The sequence below is a fragment of the Panthera uncia genome (assembly GCF_023721935.1).
Source record: "Panthera uncia isolate 11264 chromosome C1 unlocalized genomic scaffold, Puncia_PCG_1.0 HiC_scaffold_4, whole genome shotgun sequence".
Taxonomy (NCBI): Eukaryota; Metazoa; Chordata; class Mammalia; order Carnivora; family Felidae; genus Panthera; species Panthera uncia.
The window spans coordinates 43,114,004-43,131,724 of NW_026057585.1; positions in this window are offsets into that span (position 1 = coordinate 43,114,004).

Here is a 17,721-nt window from a genome sequence, read left to right on the forward strand (position 1 = left end):
TCTGGCTGCACCAGACGAGATACTGTCCGAACCTGGTAGTCCCCCGGCCCTCAGCGGGGACCCTCCGGTGCGCTCCCTGGGCTGGACCCAGCGCCGCCACACGGAGGCCGCATCCTCGCAGACACGAGGAGAGTTTAAGCAGTAAAGCCCCGCGTTCGCCGGGTGTTCCCCGCCACCGTCCCAGCAAAGATCAAGTCAGCGGTATCCGGTGCGGGACCCTCTGCCGCGCTCGAACAGGCTGCAGATGATTTTCAAACTTAAAACGCGAGACACCCACGGGTCCTGCCTCCAGAGTGACGTGAGAGCTTGTCAGTTTTCCCCCACTTACTAGACTAGACGAAAGGTGTGATTCGCGTGCCCTGGGGGTTGTTGTTGTTGGGTTTTTTTTTGTATTTTAAGTAAAATGGCCCTCTTGGCCCTCCCTGGGATGCCCCAGGGCCTTCCAGGAGCCACGACTTCTTGTGTTTGTGCGTGCGCCCGCGTCAGCGCGGGTCGTGCTGCGGCGGGTTCCGCGCCTTTGCGCGGGCCAGTGCCCGCGGGCAGCTGCACGCACGGAGCCAAGCCTCTAGTCCCACCCGACAGCCGCCCGGACCTCCCGACACGCTCTTCCCCACCGCCAAGATCAATCACCACGGCAAATAGAACAAAAGCAAGACTCACATGTACCCGAGAACGCCTTAGGCTCGAGGCTTCGTCTCCCAAATTACAGTCTCCATGCCTGAGGTTAAGTGAGCTTGTGGGGAGGGGAGGCAATGATTACTGACTAACGCTACTACGTAATAAAAAAAAAAAAATTGCCAGGTCTGAAGTTGAGGCCGTTACAGGTAATTTCTGAACCTCGTTTAGGAGCCCAAACAGCTCGCGTTGTAAGGAAACTGCAATTCAGCTGGTCTGGCCAGACGTTGGCTCGCTCACCTTCTTAGGGGGAACTGCCAGCTCCGGCACGTCCTTTTCTTCTAGTTTACACACAAACATCTGATCGCTTTTCCAATACATGGCACTGCTAGGGCTGCTTATCACATACCAACTCCAGAGGGTCAGCGGCTGTCCGTGCCTGCCGGTCTGTCCCCCTCCCCCGCCCCAACACACTAATAAAAGCCGACCCCGAGAAGAGTAAGAAAGCTACAAACAAGTCTTCGTCCAAAGAGGCCGCTGTAGCCGTTACCACTGATGGGCTGTTCCTAAGATTCCTATCCCAACTTCACTGAACTCTGTCCCTCCAGGAAAAGGAAAAAAAAAAAAAAAAAAGTTTTGTTTTCCAGAGGGTGGAACCTTGCATAAAGGGAGGGAAGGGGGTGTGTGTGTGGGGGGGGGGAAGTCTTTTCCTGGAGGAATAGCCTCACCTCCTTAAGGAAAACCCGCCTTCTGTACATGTTAAGATCTTTATCAGGGCAAGCCAACTTACTCCAGATTTAGTATTAAAGAAAAAAAAAAAAAAAAACATTGGGAATGGCCTGTTAACTTTTGACTTAAAAAAAAAAAATCTGCTCTCTGCATTTGCCGTGGCTTTTTAATTCTCGCTTCCCAACCAAAACCTAAACAAAGATTCAGGTTACATCTCTTTCTGCAGCAAGCAGAAGGGGAAGCGGAGGTCTGAGTGACTTAAACTTTTTAGTCATTCTTCTGAAACATGCAGCTCTCCTGTGTAGCCGGGGAACTCGACCGCTCCCTGGCAGCCTGGGGGCTGACTTATCAGAGGTTGGCGCTCCCTTTGCGAAAAGTTTTCTCATTAAGATAAAGAAGGAACATCTGAGCAGCACAAAAGCTTATGATTTGCGACTAGATTTGAAATCAAGGCTACAAGAAAGACAAAAGTATGTTGCTAATAGTATTGCTCTTTCATCTCCTCCTAGACAAAATTTAAGCCCTAGAAGGGACCAGCTCCTGCCTCAAATTTTGGCTGCGGGTTTGCGAAGGGGGCGGTGTTCTCAGAATACCATAATTTTGATTAGGATTGGAGGGTATGTTTCCTTAAATAGCTTCTTTATGGTACAAATTTTACTTCATTATGTAGTATGTAAAGGGACTATTTAACAATAATTTTTATATCCAAGTTTCCCTTTTAAGAAACAAAACAAAGCAAAACATAAGAATACCTGGGAGTCTCTATTTCCTAAAGGCCTTTAGTAAAATCATGTGGTGTTGCTTCAATTAGATGGCGAGATATATATATACATATATATATATACACATACATATATATATATACATATATATATAATCTTACAGATTCTTATCTCCTTGCCTTATTTGTCTAAAGAGTAAGATGGAAGGACTCTTGTCTAAAAAGGTCAACAGCAGCCTACAGGAGGGGCATAAGTAGAGATAGGTAGCCTTTCCTGTACTGCAGTGAGCCTGTATAACAGTCTGGGACAAAACAACCACTGCAAATTTAGTTTTCCCTTAAGTACATTTTTCTCCCATAAACACGAGGGTCCCTAGAGCATTTTCCTATTGCCATTGTTTTCCTTTTTGTGCAGCTGCGCACACGTTAATATCAGCCATCCCCCTTCCGGTCCTTTCTGGGAGATCTCACTTAAATTTATGACGAAGAGGGGGGATAGAGGACGCTGTGATCTGTGCCCTCTTACAGAATTGAAGACTTAGGGTGGACCAACTTCTTCTCAAAACGCTAACCTGTGCGTGGAGAACAGAAACTCTTGTGTTTTTCATCAAGTGCAAAAATTAGTATTTGGGGGAAAATCCACATAATGCATTTTCCATGAAATAGCATCAATCTCGAGATGGCTCTTCCGAATGGAAAGAGAGTCGTCAGAACATTGGCTCTATCAGGCCGTGCATAGAGAGGATTGAAAAATTAGAAATAAAGATCCAGTTCAGAGATTTAGTTACAGTTTCTGTTTATTAGGGTCTGCAAAGTGAATCTGGGGTACTGTTTGGCTACTATCCGGGAGAATTCATCGCACGGGTCATTCGGAAATCCCGAGAGCGCTTTTGAGCTGTTTGGGAAAGTAGGGCGGGGGCGCGGGCGTTTATGCGGTCTTTCCACCCACCCTCGCCTAATCAGTCGGCTCGGCTCTCAATCAAGTTTTCAAAATACTAATCTTGATCTAAGAGCCCCTATCTCTGCATCAGTGTTGGAAATGATTCACTTTTAGAGGCTTCTGGGCATGGAGAAGAGGAATGGTCGTCAGACATAAGAAGACCTAAAAGAGTGGTCTGGCGTTCACTTAACTGCTGACGCACTGCCGGACGCAGACCTTTTCCCGCGATGTGATTGTGCGCCCACAGCCTAGCACTGTAGGCCTCCCGGCGGTGAGTCTATTTCAATGTGCTCGGCAATGTAAGCCTTGGCTGGGGTCGCATGCGGAGGTGGGAGGAGGGGTGTGTGTGTAGGTACTTGCCCTGAATATCGGTGCTGAGCGTCCCATTGGTGCTGGGCCCAAGGACCTCCTGACCCTTTGTCAGGGGTGAAGACACCGAGGGGTTGCTCCTGAACGTGGCGCGGCTTCTTGGAGCTCGCGTCACACTTCTTACCCACGCTCCTCCTCCGCGGGGGCAAAGGAAAAGTTCGCCCGCTGCTTTGCAAAGTTAGGTTCTTGCGCTAAAAACCAGTGCTCTGTTTGTCTTTGTAAGAAGGGTTTTTAGCCCAAACTCCAATTGAAGCCAATTTTGGTCGAAGGAAGACGCACCAAAAAACATCAACTTGTGTTTCTGCAGGTGGGAGAGAAATGGCCCGCGTTGGGGGCGATTCCGACCTACTAGAAATTTCTAGATGGCTTTAAGTGAAAATCCTTAAATGAAAATCAGAGACCGCAAGCCCACCCAAGGGACTAACCAACACCCCTGGACTGCAGGGCTTTTTGCAAGGCTCAGGGGGGAAAAAAACAAAAAACAAAACAAACAAACAAAAAAACCCCAGAGAGGCTTGGGAGGAGGCCCTGGCGAGCTGGGAGGCCCTCGGTGTGTCTCCCTAAACCCGGAGGGCGTCAGGGAAGGGGTCTGGGTCTCGGGGAGCCAGGCCTTGATTGGAGGTCCGGGAATGGAGAGCGGGAACACCAGCCGGTTCTGACCCCTACAGTTTCCACTCACCGCGAAGAGCTGCCTAATTGGGCGGCGAGCAGCTGCGAAATTTGTAATCGCCTAATAAGCCTTCCACCTCGGTTATTCTTATCAAAAGGCATAAAACTGATATTTTCACACTCGGCTTCCTCCACAGGAGCCGTTTATAAACATCCTTCATCAGTAGGATGAAATTAAGCCTGCATTGACAAAGGTCTCTGGAACTCGATATTTAAAAGCAATAGATCCGAATTAGCAAATTATTACTTTAAGTAGGGAAAGTCCCCACCAACTTGACTATTGAACCCTTTGCCTCTGAGCTCCTCGCGGTGAGTAACCACATGTTTGAGGGAACTTAACCTGGAGTTTCCTCAAGCAACCTTCGGCATCTTGGCTTCCTGAATCCGCGCGCGCCCCGGCTTCCAGCCTTCCACCGGCTTTCGAGAACCCGCTCGGGTCAGACCTGCGGAGACCTGGGCGAGGCACAGCTGGGGCCTGGGCGGAAGCACGGTCAAACCAGACGCGTCCGCGACTCCTGGGCCCGAGGGCGCAGAACCAGCGCCAGTCGTCGCACCCCTACGCTTTCCCCCGCCGGCGACCCTCGCTGGCGGCCCCCGCGGTCTCGCGCCTGGGGCCGGCCAGTGCACTGTGAGAGGGTGAGGTAGGGAAGACCTTCGCGCCCATGAGAAGGCACAGCTTCTGGCTGATTCTTGTGGATACCTCTTTACCCATGATGGTAAAAAAGTCAGCCTAGAGAGCTCCGAAACTGCGAAGGTCACAGTTGGTCCAGGGATTGGAGTGTTTCCTTTGATTTTTCCCACCCCGTCTAACCATTATTAATATACTAATTTGGAAAGAGACCGAAGGAGATAGCTTCCAGAGGCTTTCTCCCAGACTGGAGCAGCTCAGAACCGCGTCACCCCTCGGAGATCGAGCAGCGGGCAACGCGCTCACCTTGGGACTTACCGGTCCCAGGCTTCTTCTCAGACCTTGTCACACAGTTTCTGAGGGGAAGTGAGGAGCGTGTTTATTCACGCCAGTGGAGGACGCCCAAACGTGGCGAGGGCCTCGGTCTGGGACCCCCTGGTCTCTGCCCCACTGCGGGCCCGGCCGAGGCTCACGGGGCTTCCGAGCGAGGCTAGCGTGCTATGCGCGGGACAGCCGGGAACGCACTGGCGCGCAGACACCTCCTGGGCTTTGCCGCCCCGCCAGGCGTCCGTTTCGCTAACTGCAGTCGCCTGCCGGGGCCAGTGGTCTCCTGCGGTTCTAGAGACTCAACTGAAAGCCAAGTTCTGCGTCCGAGAGGGTAGTACGCGTGGATTCGGTGTTTCTTTTCATCTGGTGCGCTCGTCCCTGAAGAGCGCGAGTAAACTCGCCCAGTCCTCTGCGGAAGGAGAGCGGGGAAGCGTTTCTCGCCTGATGGGACCAGTGATACCAGTGATGAGAGTTAGGAGCCCTGTGGAGCCCGAAATTTGTCAAGACGCAGTCTGGGACGCTCCGGACTAAATGCTACTGCACAAAGCGCGGAAGTCCACTTCTCACTATTTACCCATTGTGATATTTCCAAGTCCACAATCTCGCCTTAAGCACACTTGTGGTTTGGAGCAGCTAATTTTACATGCATTTTTACCGTTCAGAATAAGCAACGCGGCAGGACCAGGGGAAACCTGATTCTAACCTGTTTCTACAGACCTCTGTCCACACAACTCTGTAAGAACCGAACTAGGAGGTGGAGAGAGGGGGAAAAAACCCCGCAATAACCCAAAACCCAACAGCTCTCTAAACCTCCTCCCCGTATTTTCCCCGCCCTGTGTTTTAATGTACATCCTACTAGGCTCACAGGGCGAATCTAGCCAGGAGCCCACTAATCTAAAAGGAGGACGGAAAGCCTAGCCCGCAGGGTTCCCTTCACCCTCCTCCTCCCCAGGGATCCCTGAGAGTCGTACTAAACGCCGGCCAGGGAGCAAGGAAGCCAGCGTTTAAAGGCAAAAACGTGGGCGCCTGAGAGTGTTTCTCGGGTTGAGTGGGGCTGTGTGAGTCTCCTATTCGTAGAGTTCGATCCGGTTTGGATAATAGAACACACAGCTCCTGTTGCTAGCCAGTGTGGGTGCGCCCCACGCAAACCCGGGCGGTCCCGCCCACAATCTCGGCGACAACATCTTCCCACAACACTGCCACACCCCGTCGTTGCTTTTCCGATGTTTCCGGTAAAATGATGCTTTAAAAAAAAAAAAAAAGGCCTGCGGAATAATCTTGAAACACAATTTTTTTTAAAGTTAAATAACTTTTTACATGGATTTCTGCTTCAGGAGACTAGTTCTTGTAAATGCGGCAGTGTTTTCTTCCTTTCCTTCCTCTTCTCTCCCTCTCTCTTCCTCCCTTCCTTCTTCCCTACTTCTGACTGTCTGCGTCCATTCGTGGGAGCTCAAGGTTGAAGAAACTAGGCAACGTGCTCTTAGAGTATGGGATTTGAAGTTAGTCAAACCTATAATGGATTCCAGAGCAATTTAATAACTTAACACCTCGGCTTTCTCATCCGTAAAATGGAGATGACAGCACTAATGACGTTGAAATGTGTTCACCAAACGTGCAGTAGATTCTTCTTAATCTTCTTACGCTCCCCCCTGCGTCCTCCTTTGCAGCCCTAAGAGAGGTCTGGATGCAGAGGCGTCGCCAAAGGTCTCACACCCCAGTTGAAGAGGACAGGGAGGCCAGTGCTCCTCAGCATCCACCTGGCTTCCAGTTGTCTATTTCTAGGAGTTCAACAGATCCGGTCGCCAATACCAAACAGGGCCCTCAGAGCTACATAGATGCTGGAGAAGAGCTCGCAGCTGGGAACCACTCTACCATGGCATTTTGGCCCAAGAAGGCACAATGAAAAACTTTTCCTTCTCCTTTGTCACTTGTTTATTTGGGGGTTAATCTGGCACATTGATATGCTTGGAACCCTGACTCCTGTCAGTCTGTGCAAACTTCTGATTATTGTGAAAGTGGCGGTAATCATAGTCGTTTCTCATTACTTGTCAAATGCCCCACTGGTGCTGAGGTGTATAACCCTACTTCAGTAACTTCCCCTAAGGCCATTTTATCAGGCTGGGCTGAAATTGGAACCCACAGGCCAAGTTCAAGTCCTGCCTTTTAACCATTCCCCAGGGTTGCCCTCCTTGTGGGGAGTTCAAAAACAGACACCTTCAATTAATGGATTCATTCACCCATCATGGATGCCCGAGATGATTCTTTACATAGTCCAACTGGCCTGGGTTGCAGCTCCAGCACAGTTGGTCCAGCTACCAGCTGTGGCTTCAGGCTGCCCCAAGATACAGGGCACCTGGTATCCAGTGGCAAAGAGCGCCCTCTTCCTACCTCCCTTTTCACTGTGCCCAGGTTAAATTCCATGGAAAGATTTGGAGTGTCAAACCAGCCACAAAGGGGGGAAAAGAATCGAGCCTTTAATTGGGTGGTAAAAATCTCTCTCTTCTTTGCAAATTACAGAACCCAATGGCTAATCATCAGGAAGTGGATCAAAGCCTGGATTGAACGAGTGAACTCAGCTTTCCCTACCTCCTGTGTCGGAAAGACCGCACTCACTTCTGGAACTTTCCTTTGGCTTGGACCAAAGTTCCGGTCACTGCGTGGAATGCAGCAGAGCCCATGGTGCCCTGCTCTGGCTGTGCACAGGTCATCTCGTGGCACCTTCTTTTGCCACTTCAGTGGCAAACAGTTTTCCGGACAAAACGGGTGAATAATGTTGACCCCACCAGATCTTCCTGTAGGCTGCAAGCACCCTGAAGGCAGGAACCTTGTGTTGTTCCTGACTCTCTGAAACCTAGTTTAGTGCCTGGTACCAGGCAATAAAGGATGGCTTTTTGAATGAAAGAAAGTATGTGCTGGCAGGTACAGCCTGTGTGTTTTTAGTTCTATCTTGCTACTTCTTTACATTGGGACTTTCTTGTCCAGAACTCAAATCTTTTAATCCCTTAGAAGAGTGAGGCAGGAAGGGCATGGAGATTCTGACAATTTAAATTAAGGGAATTCCTGGGCTTCCTTTTCTTTTAGGGTGAGAGACTTGCAACTCCATTGGGTCTTCTGGCATCATGGTTCATTTCCACCCTTCTTGAGGGTCCTTCGGACTTCAATATTTGCAGTTAAATTGGAAACCTACTCTGGGTGTCTAAGAAACCATCAGGGTCTGAGTCTCAGTTGCAGAGGAGGAGGCTGTTAGGAGTTGAAGTAGGAACATGTTGGACGTCAGAAATCTCCATAACACCCCGAGTCCTCTGAATTTGTGCAAACTTCTGAATATTGTGAAAGTGGCCAGGTAAGCTTCCATGGCCCCTTTCTGGATACATGGAAATGCTGTGTGGTGTTGGCCAGACATAAGTCAGCATAAGTTTTGGCTTGCTCCAGAGCAAGAAGGGGACCTGGGGTGGACAGTCAGGATGGAAGCCAAGGTCATGTGGAGCCAAATACTGGTGCTCTCAGTCTTCTCTGGCCTGGAAAGAATATGCACCCCTGTTTTCAGTCTGCAAAACAGCAGGAGAACATGGAGGAGACTCATGGCAATAGATGGAGTCTTAAACAGGATGAATCCCGTCTCAGTGCCAGGTCATAACTGCCTGTCCTGAGTGCCTGGGTGGCTTGGCCTAATGTCTCCCCAGACCCAGCTGGTCTCCAACAGAAACAGGTCCTGAGCAGGAACAGTAGCTTGCAGGACTCAGAAATTAGCCCTGAGTTCTGGAAAAGGGCTGAAAGAGGTCTCTATATCTGGGATGGTTGCACCAGCCCCCTTATTGCTGAATTTATGCTGACTCTAAGGGAGGAAAACACTCACGCTTTATCTTGAAGACCCGAGTATCTTGCCAGACAAACCAAGAAAGTTTGCACAACAGAGTCAAAGCTGCTGCAAACATACCCACGTGGCAAAAATTGTTTTAGAAGAATGTAATCCCAATTTCCTTTGAGTAGTCACCCCTTCCTCTGGAGGACTCAGAAGGGCATTTTAAAAAAGGGTGCCTTCAAGTTCATTATCTTTCAGGAATAATGCCTTGACCTGCCTCAGCGCTTTATAGTTTGCATTTACTATTGAATTTCAAAGTTATCGGAAACAATAGGCAACAGTTTCTTGGAGACTTTTAGTACACAGGTGTCTTTTCAAGGTTTCCTCCTCCTCTTCCTTTCAGAAAACTTCTGCCGTCCTGCAATAATTAATTTTAGGGATATTGTGGGGAAAACTTCTGGTATCAAAGAAATACGAGCATTAATCCATGTAAATCTGTCTTTCAAATATCAGGGTGGGGGGAAAAAGCAGTTAGTAAATGAAACCATAATATCTAATTATTTACACTGCCCCCCCTCCTGGCTGAGATGTTTTCTTTTCCTAAAAAGCCTTTGAATTTTTAGAGATGAATGTGTACATGTATGTATCTATCCTTTTATGATAAGAAATATCATTTATTGTTATATATCATTCACATCGCCCAGATTTCAAATGCGTTATAATTTACGAGGTATATATCAGGATACCCAATTCACAGATGGGGTACCTAAAGCTCAGAGAGAAGGGCCAAGTTGTCATGGCAAATTAGCGGCCGAGTATGGATGCAAACCTATTCCAAGGTCTCAACCTTGCTTTATGTAAAGGATATTGTGTGAGCCTTGCAGAGTGTAAAGCCAAGTCCCCACTCCTGGCTGGTTGGTCGTGTGGCTCCTCCCTTTCTCCTGGAGTCCTGGAAGACGGAATTCTCTCAGGAGCGGGGGTGAGCGGGGGATGAGGCTGCAGGGACCTGACCTCCGGCCTTGGTCCGTGGTCAGTTATATAAGGCTCAGATGCACGTGTGGAACCCGCGGAGGAAACGGACTAGAGGGATGAGAAGTTGACGGAGGATGGGGGTAGATCGCGTGCTGGGAGAACACTTTCTCATCGCCTGCTGGTCATAAATATTGTTGTATTTCCTTGGTAACCCCCCTAGCCGAGGCGGAGGCCTGCAGGCCGCCTCCTGTGGGGGTTGAGGCCCTTCCCCGCCGGCGGCGGTCTTTGGCGGCAACTCCCTACGCAGCTCCTCGCGGCGTTCAAGCCCCTGGGTCTTGGTCCCAGCTAGGCTACAGCCCCGGACTAGCCGGGAACACCCCGCCGCGCGCGGCGCATCCGGGAGGCGCAAGCGTGTGGGCGCGTGGCGCGCAGCAAAGGGAGAAAGCCCAGAAACGTGCTCTGGGCCGCAAGGCAGGCCGGGGACCGTGCGTGAACCCCACATCACTAATCCAAACTCGGGGAGGGGGACGGCCGCGGCTCTGAGCTCCCATGCCTACTCCCCGCCAGGCTGAGTCAGGCTCAGCGTGTTGGTGGGTTTGACCACTGCCCTCCTCGCGCCCTTTTCCGTGGGCGACCCTAGGGAGGAAGGTTGAGTTTCAAATGCGAAACGTTTGTCTCCAGGAATCAGATCTGGCTTCCAGAGGACGTTGAGACTTTTCTTTGCTGAGGAAGCCCAAGACCCAAGCAAGCCCTTCTTCCCCTCAGCCGTATCTGCCCGTAAGTAGGTAGGTAACTTGCTCAAGTCTTCAAAAGCCCCAGAGTGCACATCCTAGTACCCCAGAGAAAGCTGTTAAATGTAGAGGTAAAACCCCAAACCCAAGCCAACCACAAGCAAGGTAATGGGGCAAAGCCTGACCAGGCCAGAACAACGTATGTCTGAGCTGTTCAGTAAAGTGGACAGGCTCGGGATGCCCGAGCGAGGAATGAAGAAGGCCGGAGCGCGGGACATACAGATGCGAGACCCGCTGCGGATTCCAAGTTGCCTGTGGAAGAGTCTTCCTCCAGGCACCGGTGTCTACATAGGCAGGCCAGGCCCTAGGTGTGGTGGGCCTGAGCTGAATCCAGGGAGGGGAGAAGATTACAGCCTCAGAGGGCCTGTATAAGGGATTCGAGTTTCTTCTACTTGGCTTTAGTTTCAGTGCCAGTCATAGTCCTTTGGTACTTTAATACTGCTGTGTAATGTTCGGGCAAATCCTTTTAACTGACCGGGCACCTGTATACACTCTTCTAAAAGGTGTGTGTGTGTCTGTGTGTGTGTGTGTGTGTGTGTGTGTGAGAGAGAGAGAGAGAGAGAGAGAGAGAGAGAGAGAGGGAGAGAGGGAGAGAAGAGAGAGAGGAGAGAGAGAGAGATTTTTCTGGGCTGATGAGAGTATTTTCAGTTTCAAATGATGGCTAGGAGCCCACAGATCTGCTAAATTTCTCTTATTTTCTTTTACTATGATTAATTTTTTTAACATGTCTAACAAAATCATGTTCTTAATCTTAGCCACCCTGACAGGGGTATAATATCAATACATAAGAGGAAGCCAAAGGGAAAAATATGTGTGTGCCAAGCTTGGTGTGGAAAAATATCAGTAGCATTTCTTATTTGACAAGGAAATGCATTTGTTTGGTGTTTTTCTTTTGCTTTTGCTTTTCTTTTCTTTTCTTTTGTTTTTTTCAGTTGGCAAGGGCATCGTTTTTAATATATATCCATGTTTATTGTTTCTGTTTGGTACTTTGGTCATTTGTGGCACATCTGTTTTTGATATTGTTCCTGTGTTAAGCACACACTATTGTGTTAGCAAGATTTTACACCATCTGTTTAAGAAAGTTGTTGCCAGTGCTATTTGATGCCCAGTTGAACTTTAGCCAAACTTCTTCATTTTATAATGTTCTCTCAGTCCCAAGCATATATAATACACTTTAATGAAATTATGCTTTTATACTTGCTGACAGACATCAGAAACACATTTGTGCAGGTCAACAGAAGTTTAGCTAAATGTTGGGTAGGAAGAACAATATTAAAATAGTAAAGATGTTAAAAATAAAAATATTTGGAAACAAAACTATTAAATTAAAATCAACTGATCACCCACATAAACAACTGCTACACACACACACACACACACACACACACACACAAATTTGGATGCGGTGGCTATGGGAGTTAATGTATAGGTCTGATGATTTATGTATTTCTTCATTACATATACTAAATTTAGGAATTTGCATTCTTGACACTATGCCCAAAGGTGTAAAATAATGTAGTTTAAACAATAAAGTGGAATAACATTGTAAGGTGACTGTATCAAATATATATTAAGTGTAACACATTCAGATAAACTTATTGAGCCTAACTAAAGTGGTATTTTTTATTCTTTTTATCCTATGGCCACTCATAAAGGTTTTAGATACTATTATCAAAAGCTAACAAGCAATGATACCCACTTCTGAACTCTTTAAAAGTAGAGCTCTTTGTGACAATTCAAAAAATATTCAAGTATTTATATTTAGTGGCTAAGCATCTATAGCTAATAGTGGTACAATTACAAGACTGGAATTGGGTTGAAAAAGTGAGTTGTAAAAAAGTGAAAACATGGTGCATGTTTTTAAAATCTTTTCTAAAATGCAACACTCCTGTTGATACAGTACCTATTTTGTTTGTAGCCCATGTGTATATCCCAGTATAAAGCCTTAAAAATGATTTCACATGACAGTTTAGTTATAAGCCCAGAAATATATGCCTTGACATTTGAGTTAATATGCCACTGACATTCATTCTGGGAAATCATATTCTTTAATTGACAAAGAAGTTCCCTTTGATTGAAATCTGCCCAAAATAGGTTGTCACATTCTTGCACTTGTTACCTGGACAGACTGCTTTTATTGCAGATGCTGTGATTAAAGGTGTGACCATTAGATAATTGCCTAGAGGTGTATAGTTTCTTTCTATTTGTTTCTTTAGGAAGACAAATCTTTGTTTTGGTGTATTTCATTTCTATATAAAATATATCTGTGGTGATGTAGGTAATTGGCATTATTTATGCAAGACTGTTGGAATTTAGTACTTTGTGAGATAAATCTGGTTATAGAAAAGGGAACCAGTCTCATAACATTTTGCCTACACACACTTCTAAAAAATTATTTATCAAGATCCATATTTTCCTTAAACTGTTCATTTAGATGTGCTGAAATATAACCTATAAATTTTGTTTTTAATAACTGATGTTACCAAAAAAAAGCAAACCTTACGAATCTTCACATGTCTGGTTCCAATTAATCTGCTTAGACTATTTAATGGATAAAATAACAAACCTGATTTAGTCAATCTGGAGTTTTGCACCAATTTTCTGTGTGCCCCTTTAAGGTCTAATGCCTTTTCCTACACATATTTAGTTCATGGTTATACTCGACTAAAACCTGGGATTAGAAGAATAAGTAACTAGATGTATTTTCTTAAAATTTTTTTGCAGTTACATCAGTATAAAAGGGAGATGATCTCAAAATGAATGTCAATAATCATTGAAAGAACACTATATACATCTTCATGAGTTCAATTTATCAAACACCTACAAATACCAGTGCTAGGAATATAAAGAAGATTAAGACACGGGTGGTCCTTGCTCTCAGAAAATTTCCAGTCCATTAAGGAGACTGACAATAATACAACTAGTTCATCCCTGCAATCTGTAATGATTTCTGTCTACTCCTTGGGCTTTGAATTGGTAAGGTATCAGATGATCTCACAACAATACTTTCTGTATGTTTTAAAATTTTTAAAGACATTCGTTTGGGACAAAGTGAACAAAAGTGAACTATCTCCAGAAAGCTGTATGGCTTCTGAGATAACTTATATTTTCTGTACTTTTTCATGTGTAGAAAGGGGACAGTATTAGCTTCCTGTTCCTGACACATCTGCTCGCTTATTTTGAGCCTTGCATCACAATTAATTCTTGGGTCTGTTGTAGAATCTGCTGAAAGAATAGTGGTGGGACACTGAATTGAGCTAGAAAAAAATTCTAGGTTTAATTCTAAAATCTAAAATAGTTATTTTCCTCTTACCACTTCCCTCTCTCCTGCAAAATAATTTTATATTTTCATCACTGTAAATTTTTATAGGTGATTAGGAAAGGAGAGGAGCCTTCTACAAAGACTGTCATTTAAGTCAATTTGCTATTTTTTCCAGCATATATTTGCTAACTTGCAGAATTAATTATCACAAAGCTACAAGGCTGAGTTTATTTTTCATACAAACAAATTGGTGATTGTTTAGCAGACTTTTAAAAAAGTTTTATTTATATAAAGTTTTGTTGGGAATTTAGAGTAAAAATTATAGATGTTAAGTTTCTTTAACACAAGAATTAAAGCCAAATTAAATTTATTCTTTCTAACACTTTTAGAGATTAGTTTTTAGAATGTAGTTTTAGAGTATAATTTCCATCTTTTATATACAATGATGAAAAATACCAGGAGAGAAAGGAGCAAACATTTGACTGAATTAATTGAATGCCGTTTACCCTTGAGGAGATGTTTTATTTTAATTGTCTTCTGTTTTAATCATGGTTTTTGGAGTAAGTCTGTATTATGCTTTCCTTTTAGAGGACATTGCGTCTCATTTTGTCTCACCATAATCACAGATCTCTTTATGTGATCAGTTAATTCATACTGGGTGTTGTCACACATTTCATTTCTGATCCTCTCCATTTTCCTCAACTCCTTGCTTCCACTCCAGCTGAAATGAAAGCTCTTGACTTTGTACTCTGCTGACCTGTGTAGTTCGGTTTCAGCCCCTTTGATATTTAGATGTGTGATGACCTTGGGCAAATCACTTAACTTTCTGAGCTCCAGTTCCTCCAATTTTTTTTTTTTTGGGGGGTGGGTCAGATAAGGGTCATCAGAGTAAGTTATCATTGAAAATCTTGATAGTTTTTAAAGGCGAATCACTGTTCACAGATTTTCAAGAGCTTTTCTCAAACCACCTTTGAAATCTTAGTTATGACTGTCCCTCAGAGAGAAATTTTTCTTTAGGTTATACCTCTGTTTAAGAGTACCATCATGTTGGGGTTCCTGGGTGGCTCAGTTGGTTTAGCCTTAAGCATGGAGGTCACCTGAGAGATTCTCTTTCCCTTTCTTTCTGCCTGTCCCCTGATCGCACTCTGTCTCTCAAAATAAACAAATATTTAAAAAAATGGGAGGGGGGTGCTCAATTAAGCTCTGACTTTGGCTCAGGTCATGATCTCATGGTTTGCAGTTTCGAGACCCATATAAGGCTCTCTGCTGTCAGCATGGGGCCTGCTTTGGATCCTCTGTCCCCTTCTCTCTCTCTCTGCTCCTCCACTGCTTGCACTCTCCCCCCTAAATAAATAAATAAATAAATAAATAAATAAATAAAAATAAACATTAAAAAAATAAAAAGAGTACCATCATGTCATAGTTTATTTACTGAATCCAAGTTGAGACTGAATTTTCACATCTAACCAACAGCAGTTCCTTCTCCAAAGCTAGACAGAATTACCTTAAAAGTTAAGTGACTCCAGCCCAGAGTATGAATCCAAGTCTAACAAAATGAGAAATGCCTAAGCAGGCTTCTTTTTTTCAGTGCCTCTCCCTCAATCTTTAAAGCCTAGCTTAAATGCTGCCTTCTTGAGCATTTCCATTCAAGCTGGAGGTGATTTTTCTTTGAACAGCCATATTCATCGAATTGGGCAGTTGGTAGGTTGTTTAATTAATGTCCACTGCAGGCACAGCTGAGTGTAATTCTCCTAAGGCTGTAGCTCTGACATCTTATTTTTGGTAATTCAGCATTAGAGTTTGGTGTAAATAAACCCTACTAATGATGCAGATGAGGCAGAGCTAGAAATTGGTAACATGATCTGATAGGTCATTTGTTAATAAGCTCAACATATTCTTTCTGTCCTTTCTTCCAAGAAGACTTCCCACCCATCATGAGTATGACATGCATTTTTTGTTTTCTGATAATTATAATGAATTTGGCCATCCTCTATACAGGTCTCCTTAGTGGATATTTGTAGGGAAGTGGACTAAAGTCAAGGATGAAGACTGGCCATGGAAGAAACTGAAGGGGAAACTAGAACACTATATGCTTGGTCTGGAGCATGATAATGTTCTACTTTTCTTTTCTTTCTTTCTTTCTTTCTTTCTTTCTTTCTTTCTTTCTTTCTTAGTAGGCTTCACACCCAGTGCAGAGCCCAAAGCAGGGCTTGAACTTGTGACCCTGAGATCAAGAGTCAGACACTTAACTAACTGAGCCACCCAGGCACCCCAATATTTTACATTCTAAAAATACACATTTTATATATTTTTTATATTCTAAAAATATACATTAAAAAATGTTATACAATATAATCCTGACTTTAATTATGGTGGTAAAAACACTGGCATGGCCAAAGTTTTGTTTTTGTTTTTGTTTTCGTTTTGTGTGGCTGACATCTCAGTAGTAGCTGAGTAGAACAGAAGTCTTCTCATCCTGTTTGGCTGGGATTTGCAGCTCATTTCACATCTGTAGGAGATTACTTCCATTATCCTCAAGGTATAGGTTATTTCCATATAAAATAATTCTGTATATATTTTTCAACTCATATAGAATTCCATATTAATTGATCAAGTAATTATCAATATCCATTGCCAAAATGTTACCAGGTCAGAGTGATAAAGATTGCATTTGTCTTACCAATATCTTATTCCTTACAGCATCGTGTAGTAGCCATGTGGTTTGATTAGGATTTATCCTAACCCTAAGTCCACCAGTTCCAAACTAATGGGGGGTAAACTAGTCCTCACTGTGATTGATTCTGAAATGGTTATAGGAACTTAAGCTACACAAAAATAAGGAATATGTTTTGTTCATTGCTATATCCTCAGTAGCAAAAATAGTACTTGATGTACTGTAAGTGATCAATAAATATTGTTGAAAGAAACAAGATTGTCTGATCAAAATGATGCTTGGGAATTTTGTTTGATCCCCAGAATATTGGATTGTCCTTATTTTCCATAAAAATAAACAAGGAAGCATGTTGCAAATATATTCATTTTGAGGCCATGAAAGAAATGCCTAAGGATGAAACTAACACAGGGAGGAGAGAAGAAATGGATGAGTAACAGAGCCTCTGTGTCAACATGTACTTCTACATTACTCCTTTAGTTTATTTATTTATTTTTAAAAAATTTACATCCAAGTTAGTTAACATGTAGTGCAATAATGATTTCAGGAGTAGAACCCAGTGATTCATCACCTACATATAACACCCAGTGCTCATCCCAACAAGTGTCCTCCTTAATGCCCCTTGCCCAGTTAGTCCATCTCCCCACCCAAAACCCTTCCAGAAACCCTGTTTGTTCTCTGTATTTAAGAGTCTCTTATGGTTTGTCCCTCTCCCTGGTTTTATATTATTTTTGCCTCCTTTCCCTTACGTTCATCTGTTTTGTATCTTAAATTCCACATATGAGTGAAGTCATATGGTATTTGTCTTCCTCCAGTTTCACTTAGCATAATACACTCTAGTTTCATCCATGTTGTTGCAAATGGCAGATTTCATTCTTTTTGATTGCTGAGTAATATTCCATTGTGTGTGTGTGTGTGTGTGTGTGTGTGTGTGTGTGTGTGTGTATATGCTACATCTTCTTTATCCATTTGTCAGTTGGTAGACATTGGGCTCTTTCCGTACTTTGGCTACAGTTGATAGCACTACTATAAACGTTGGGGTGCATGTGCCTCTTCAAAACAGCACTCCTGTATCCTTTGGATAAATACTTAGTAGTGCAATTGCTGGGTGGTAGGGTGGTTCTATTTTTAATTTTTTGAGGAACCTCTATACTGTTTTCCAGAGTGGCTGCACCAGCTTGCATTCCCACCAACAAAGCAAAAGAGATCCTCTTTCTCCGCATCC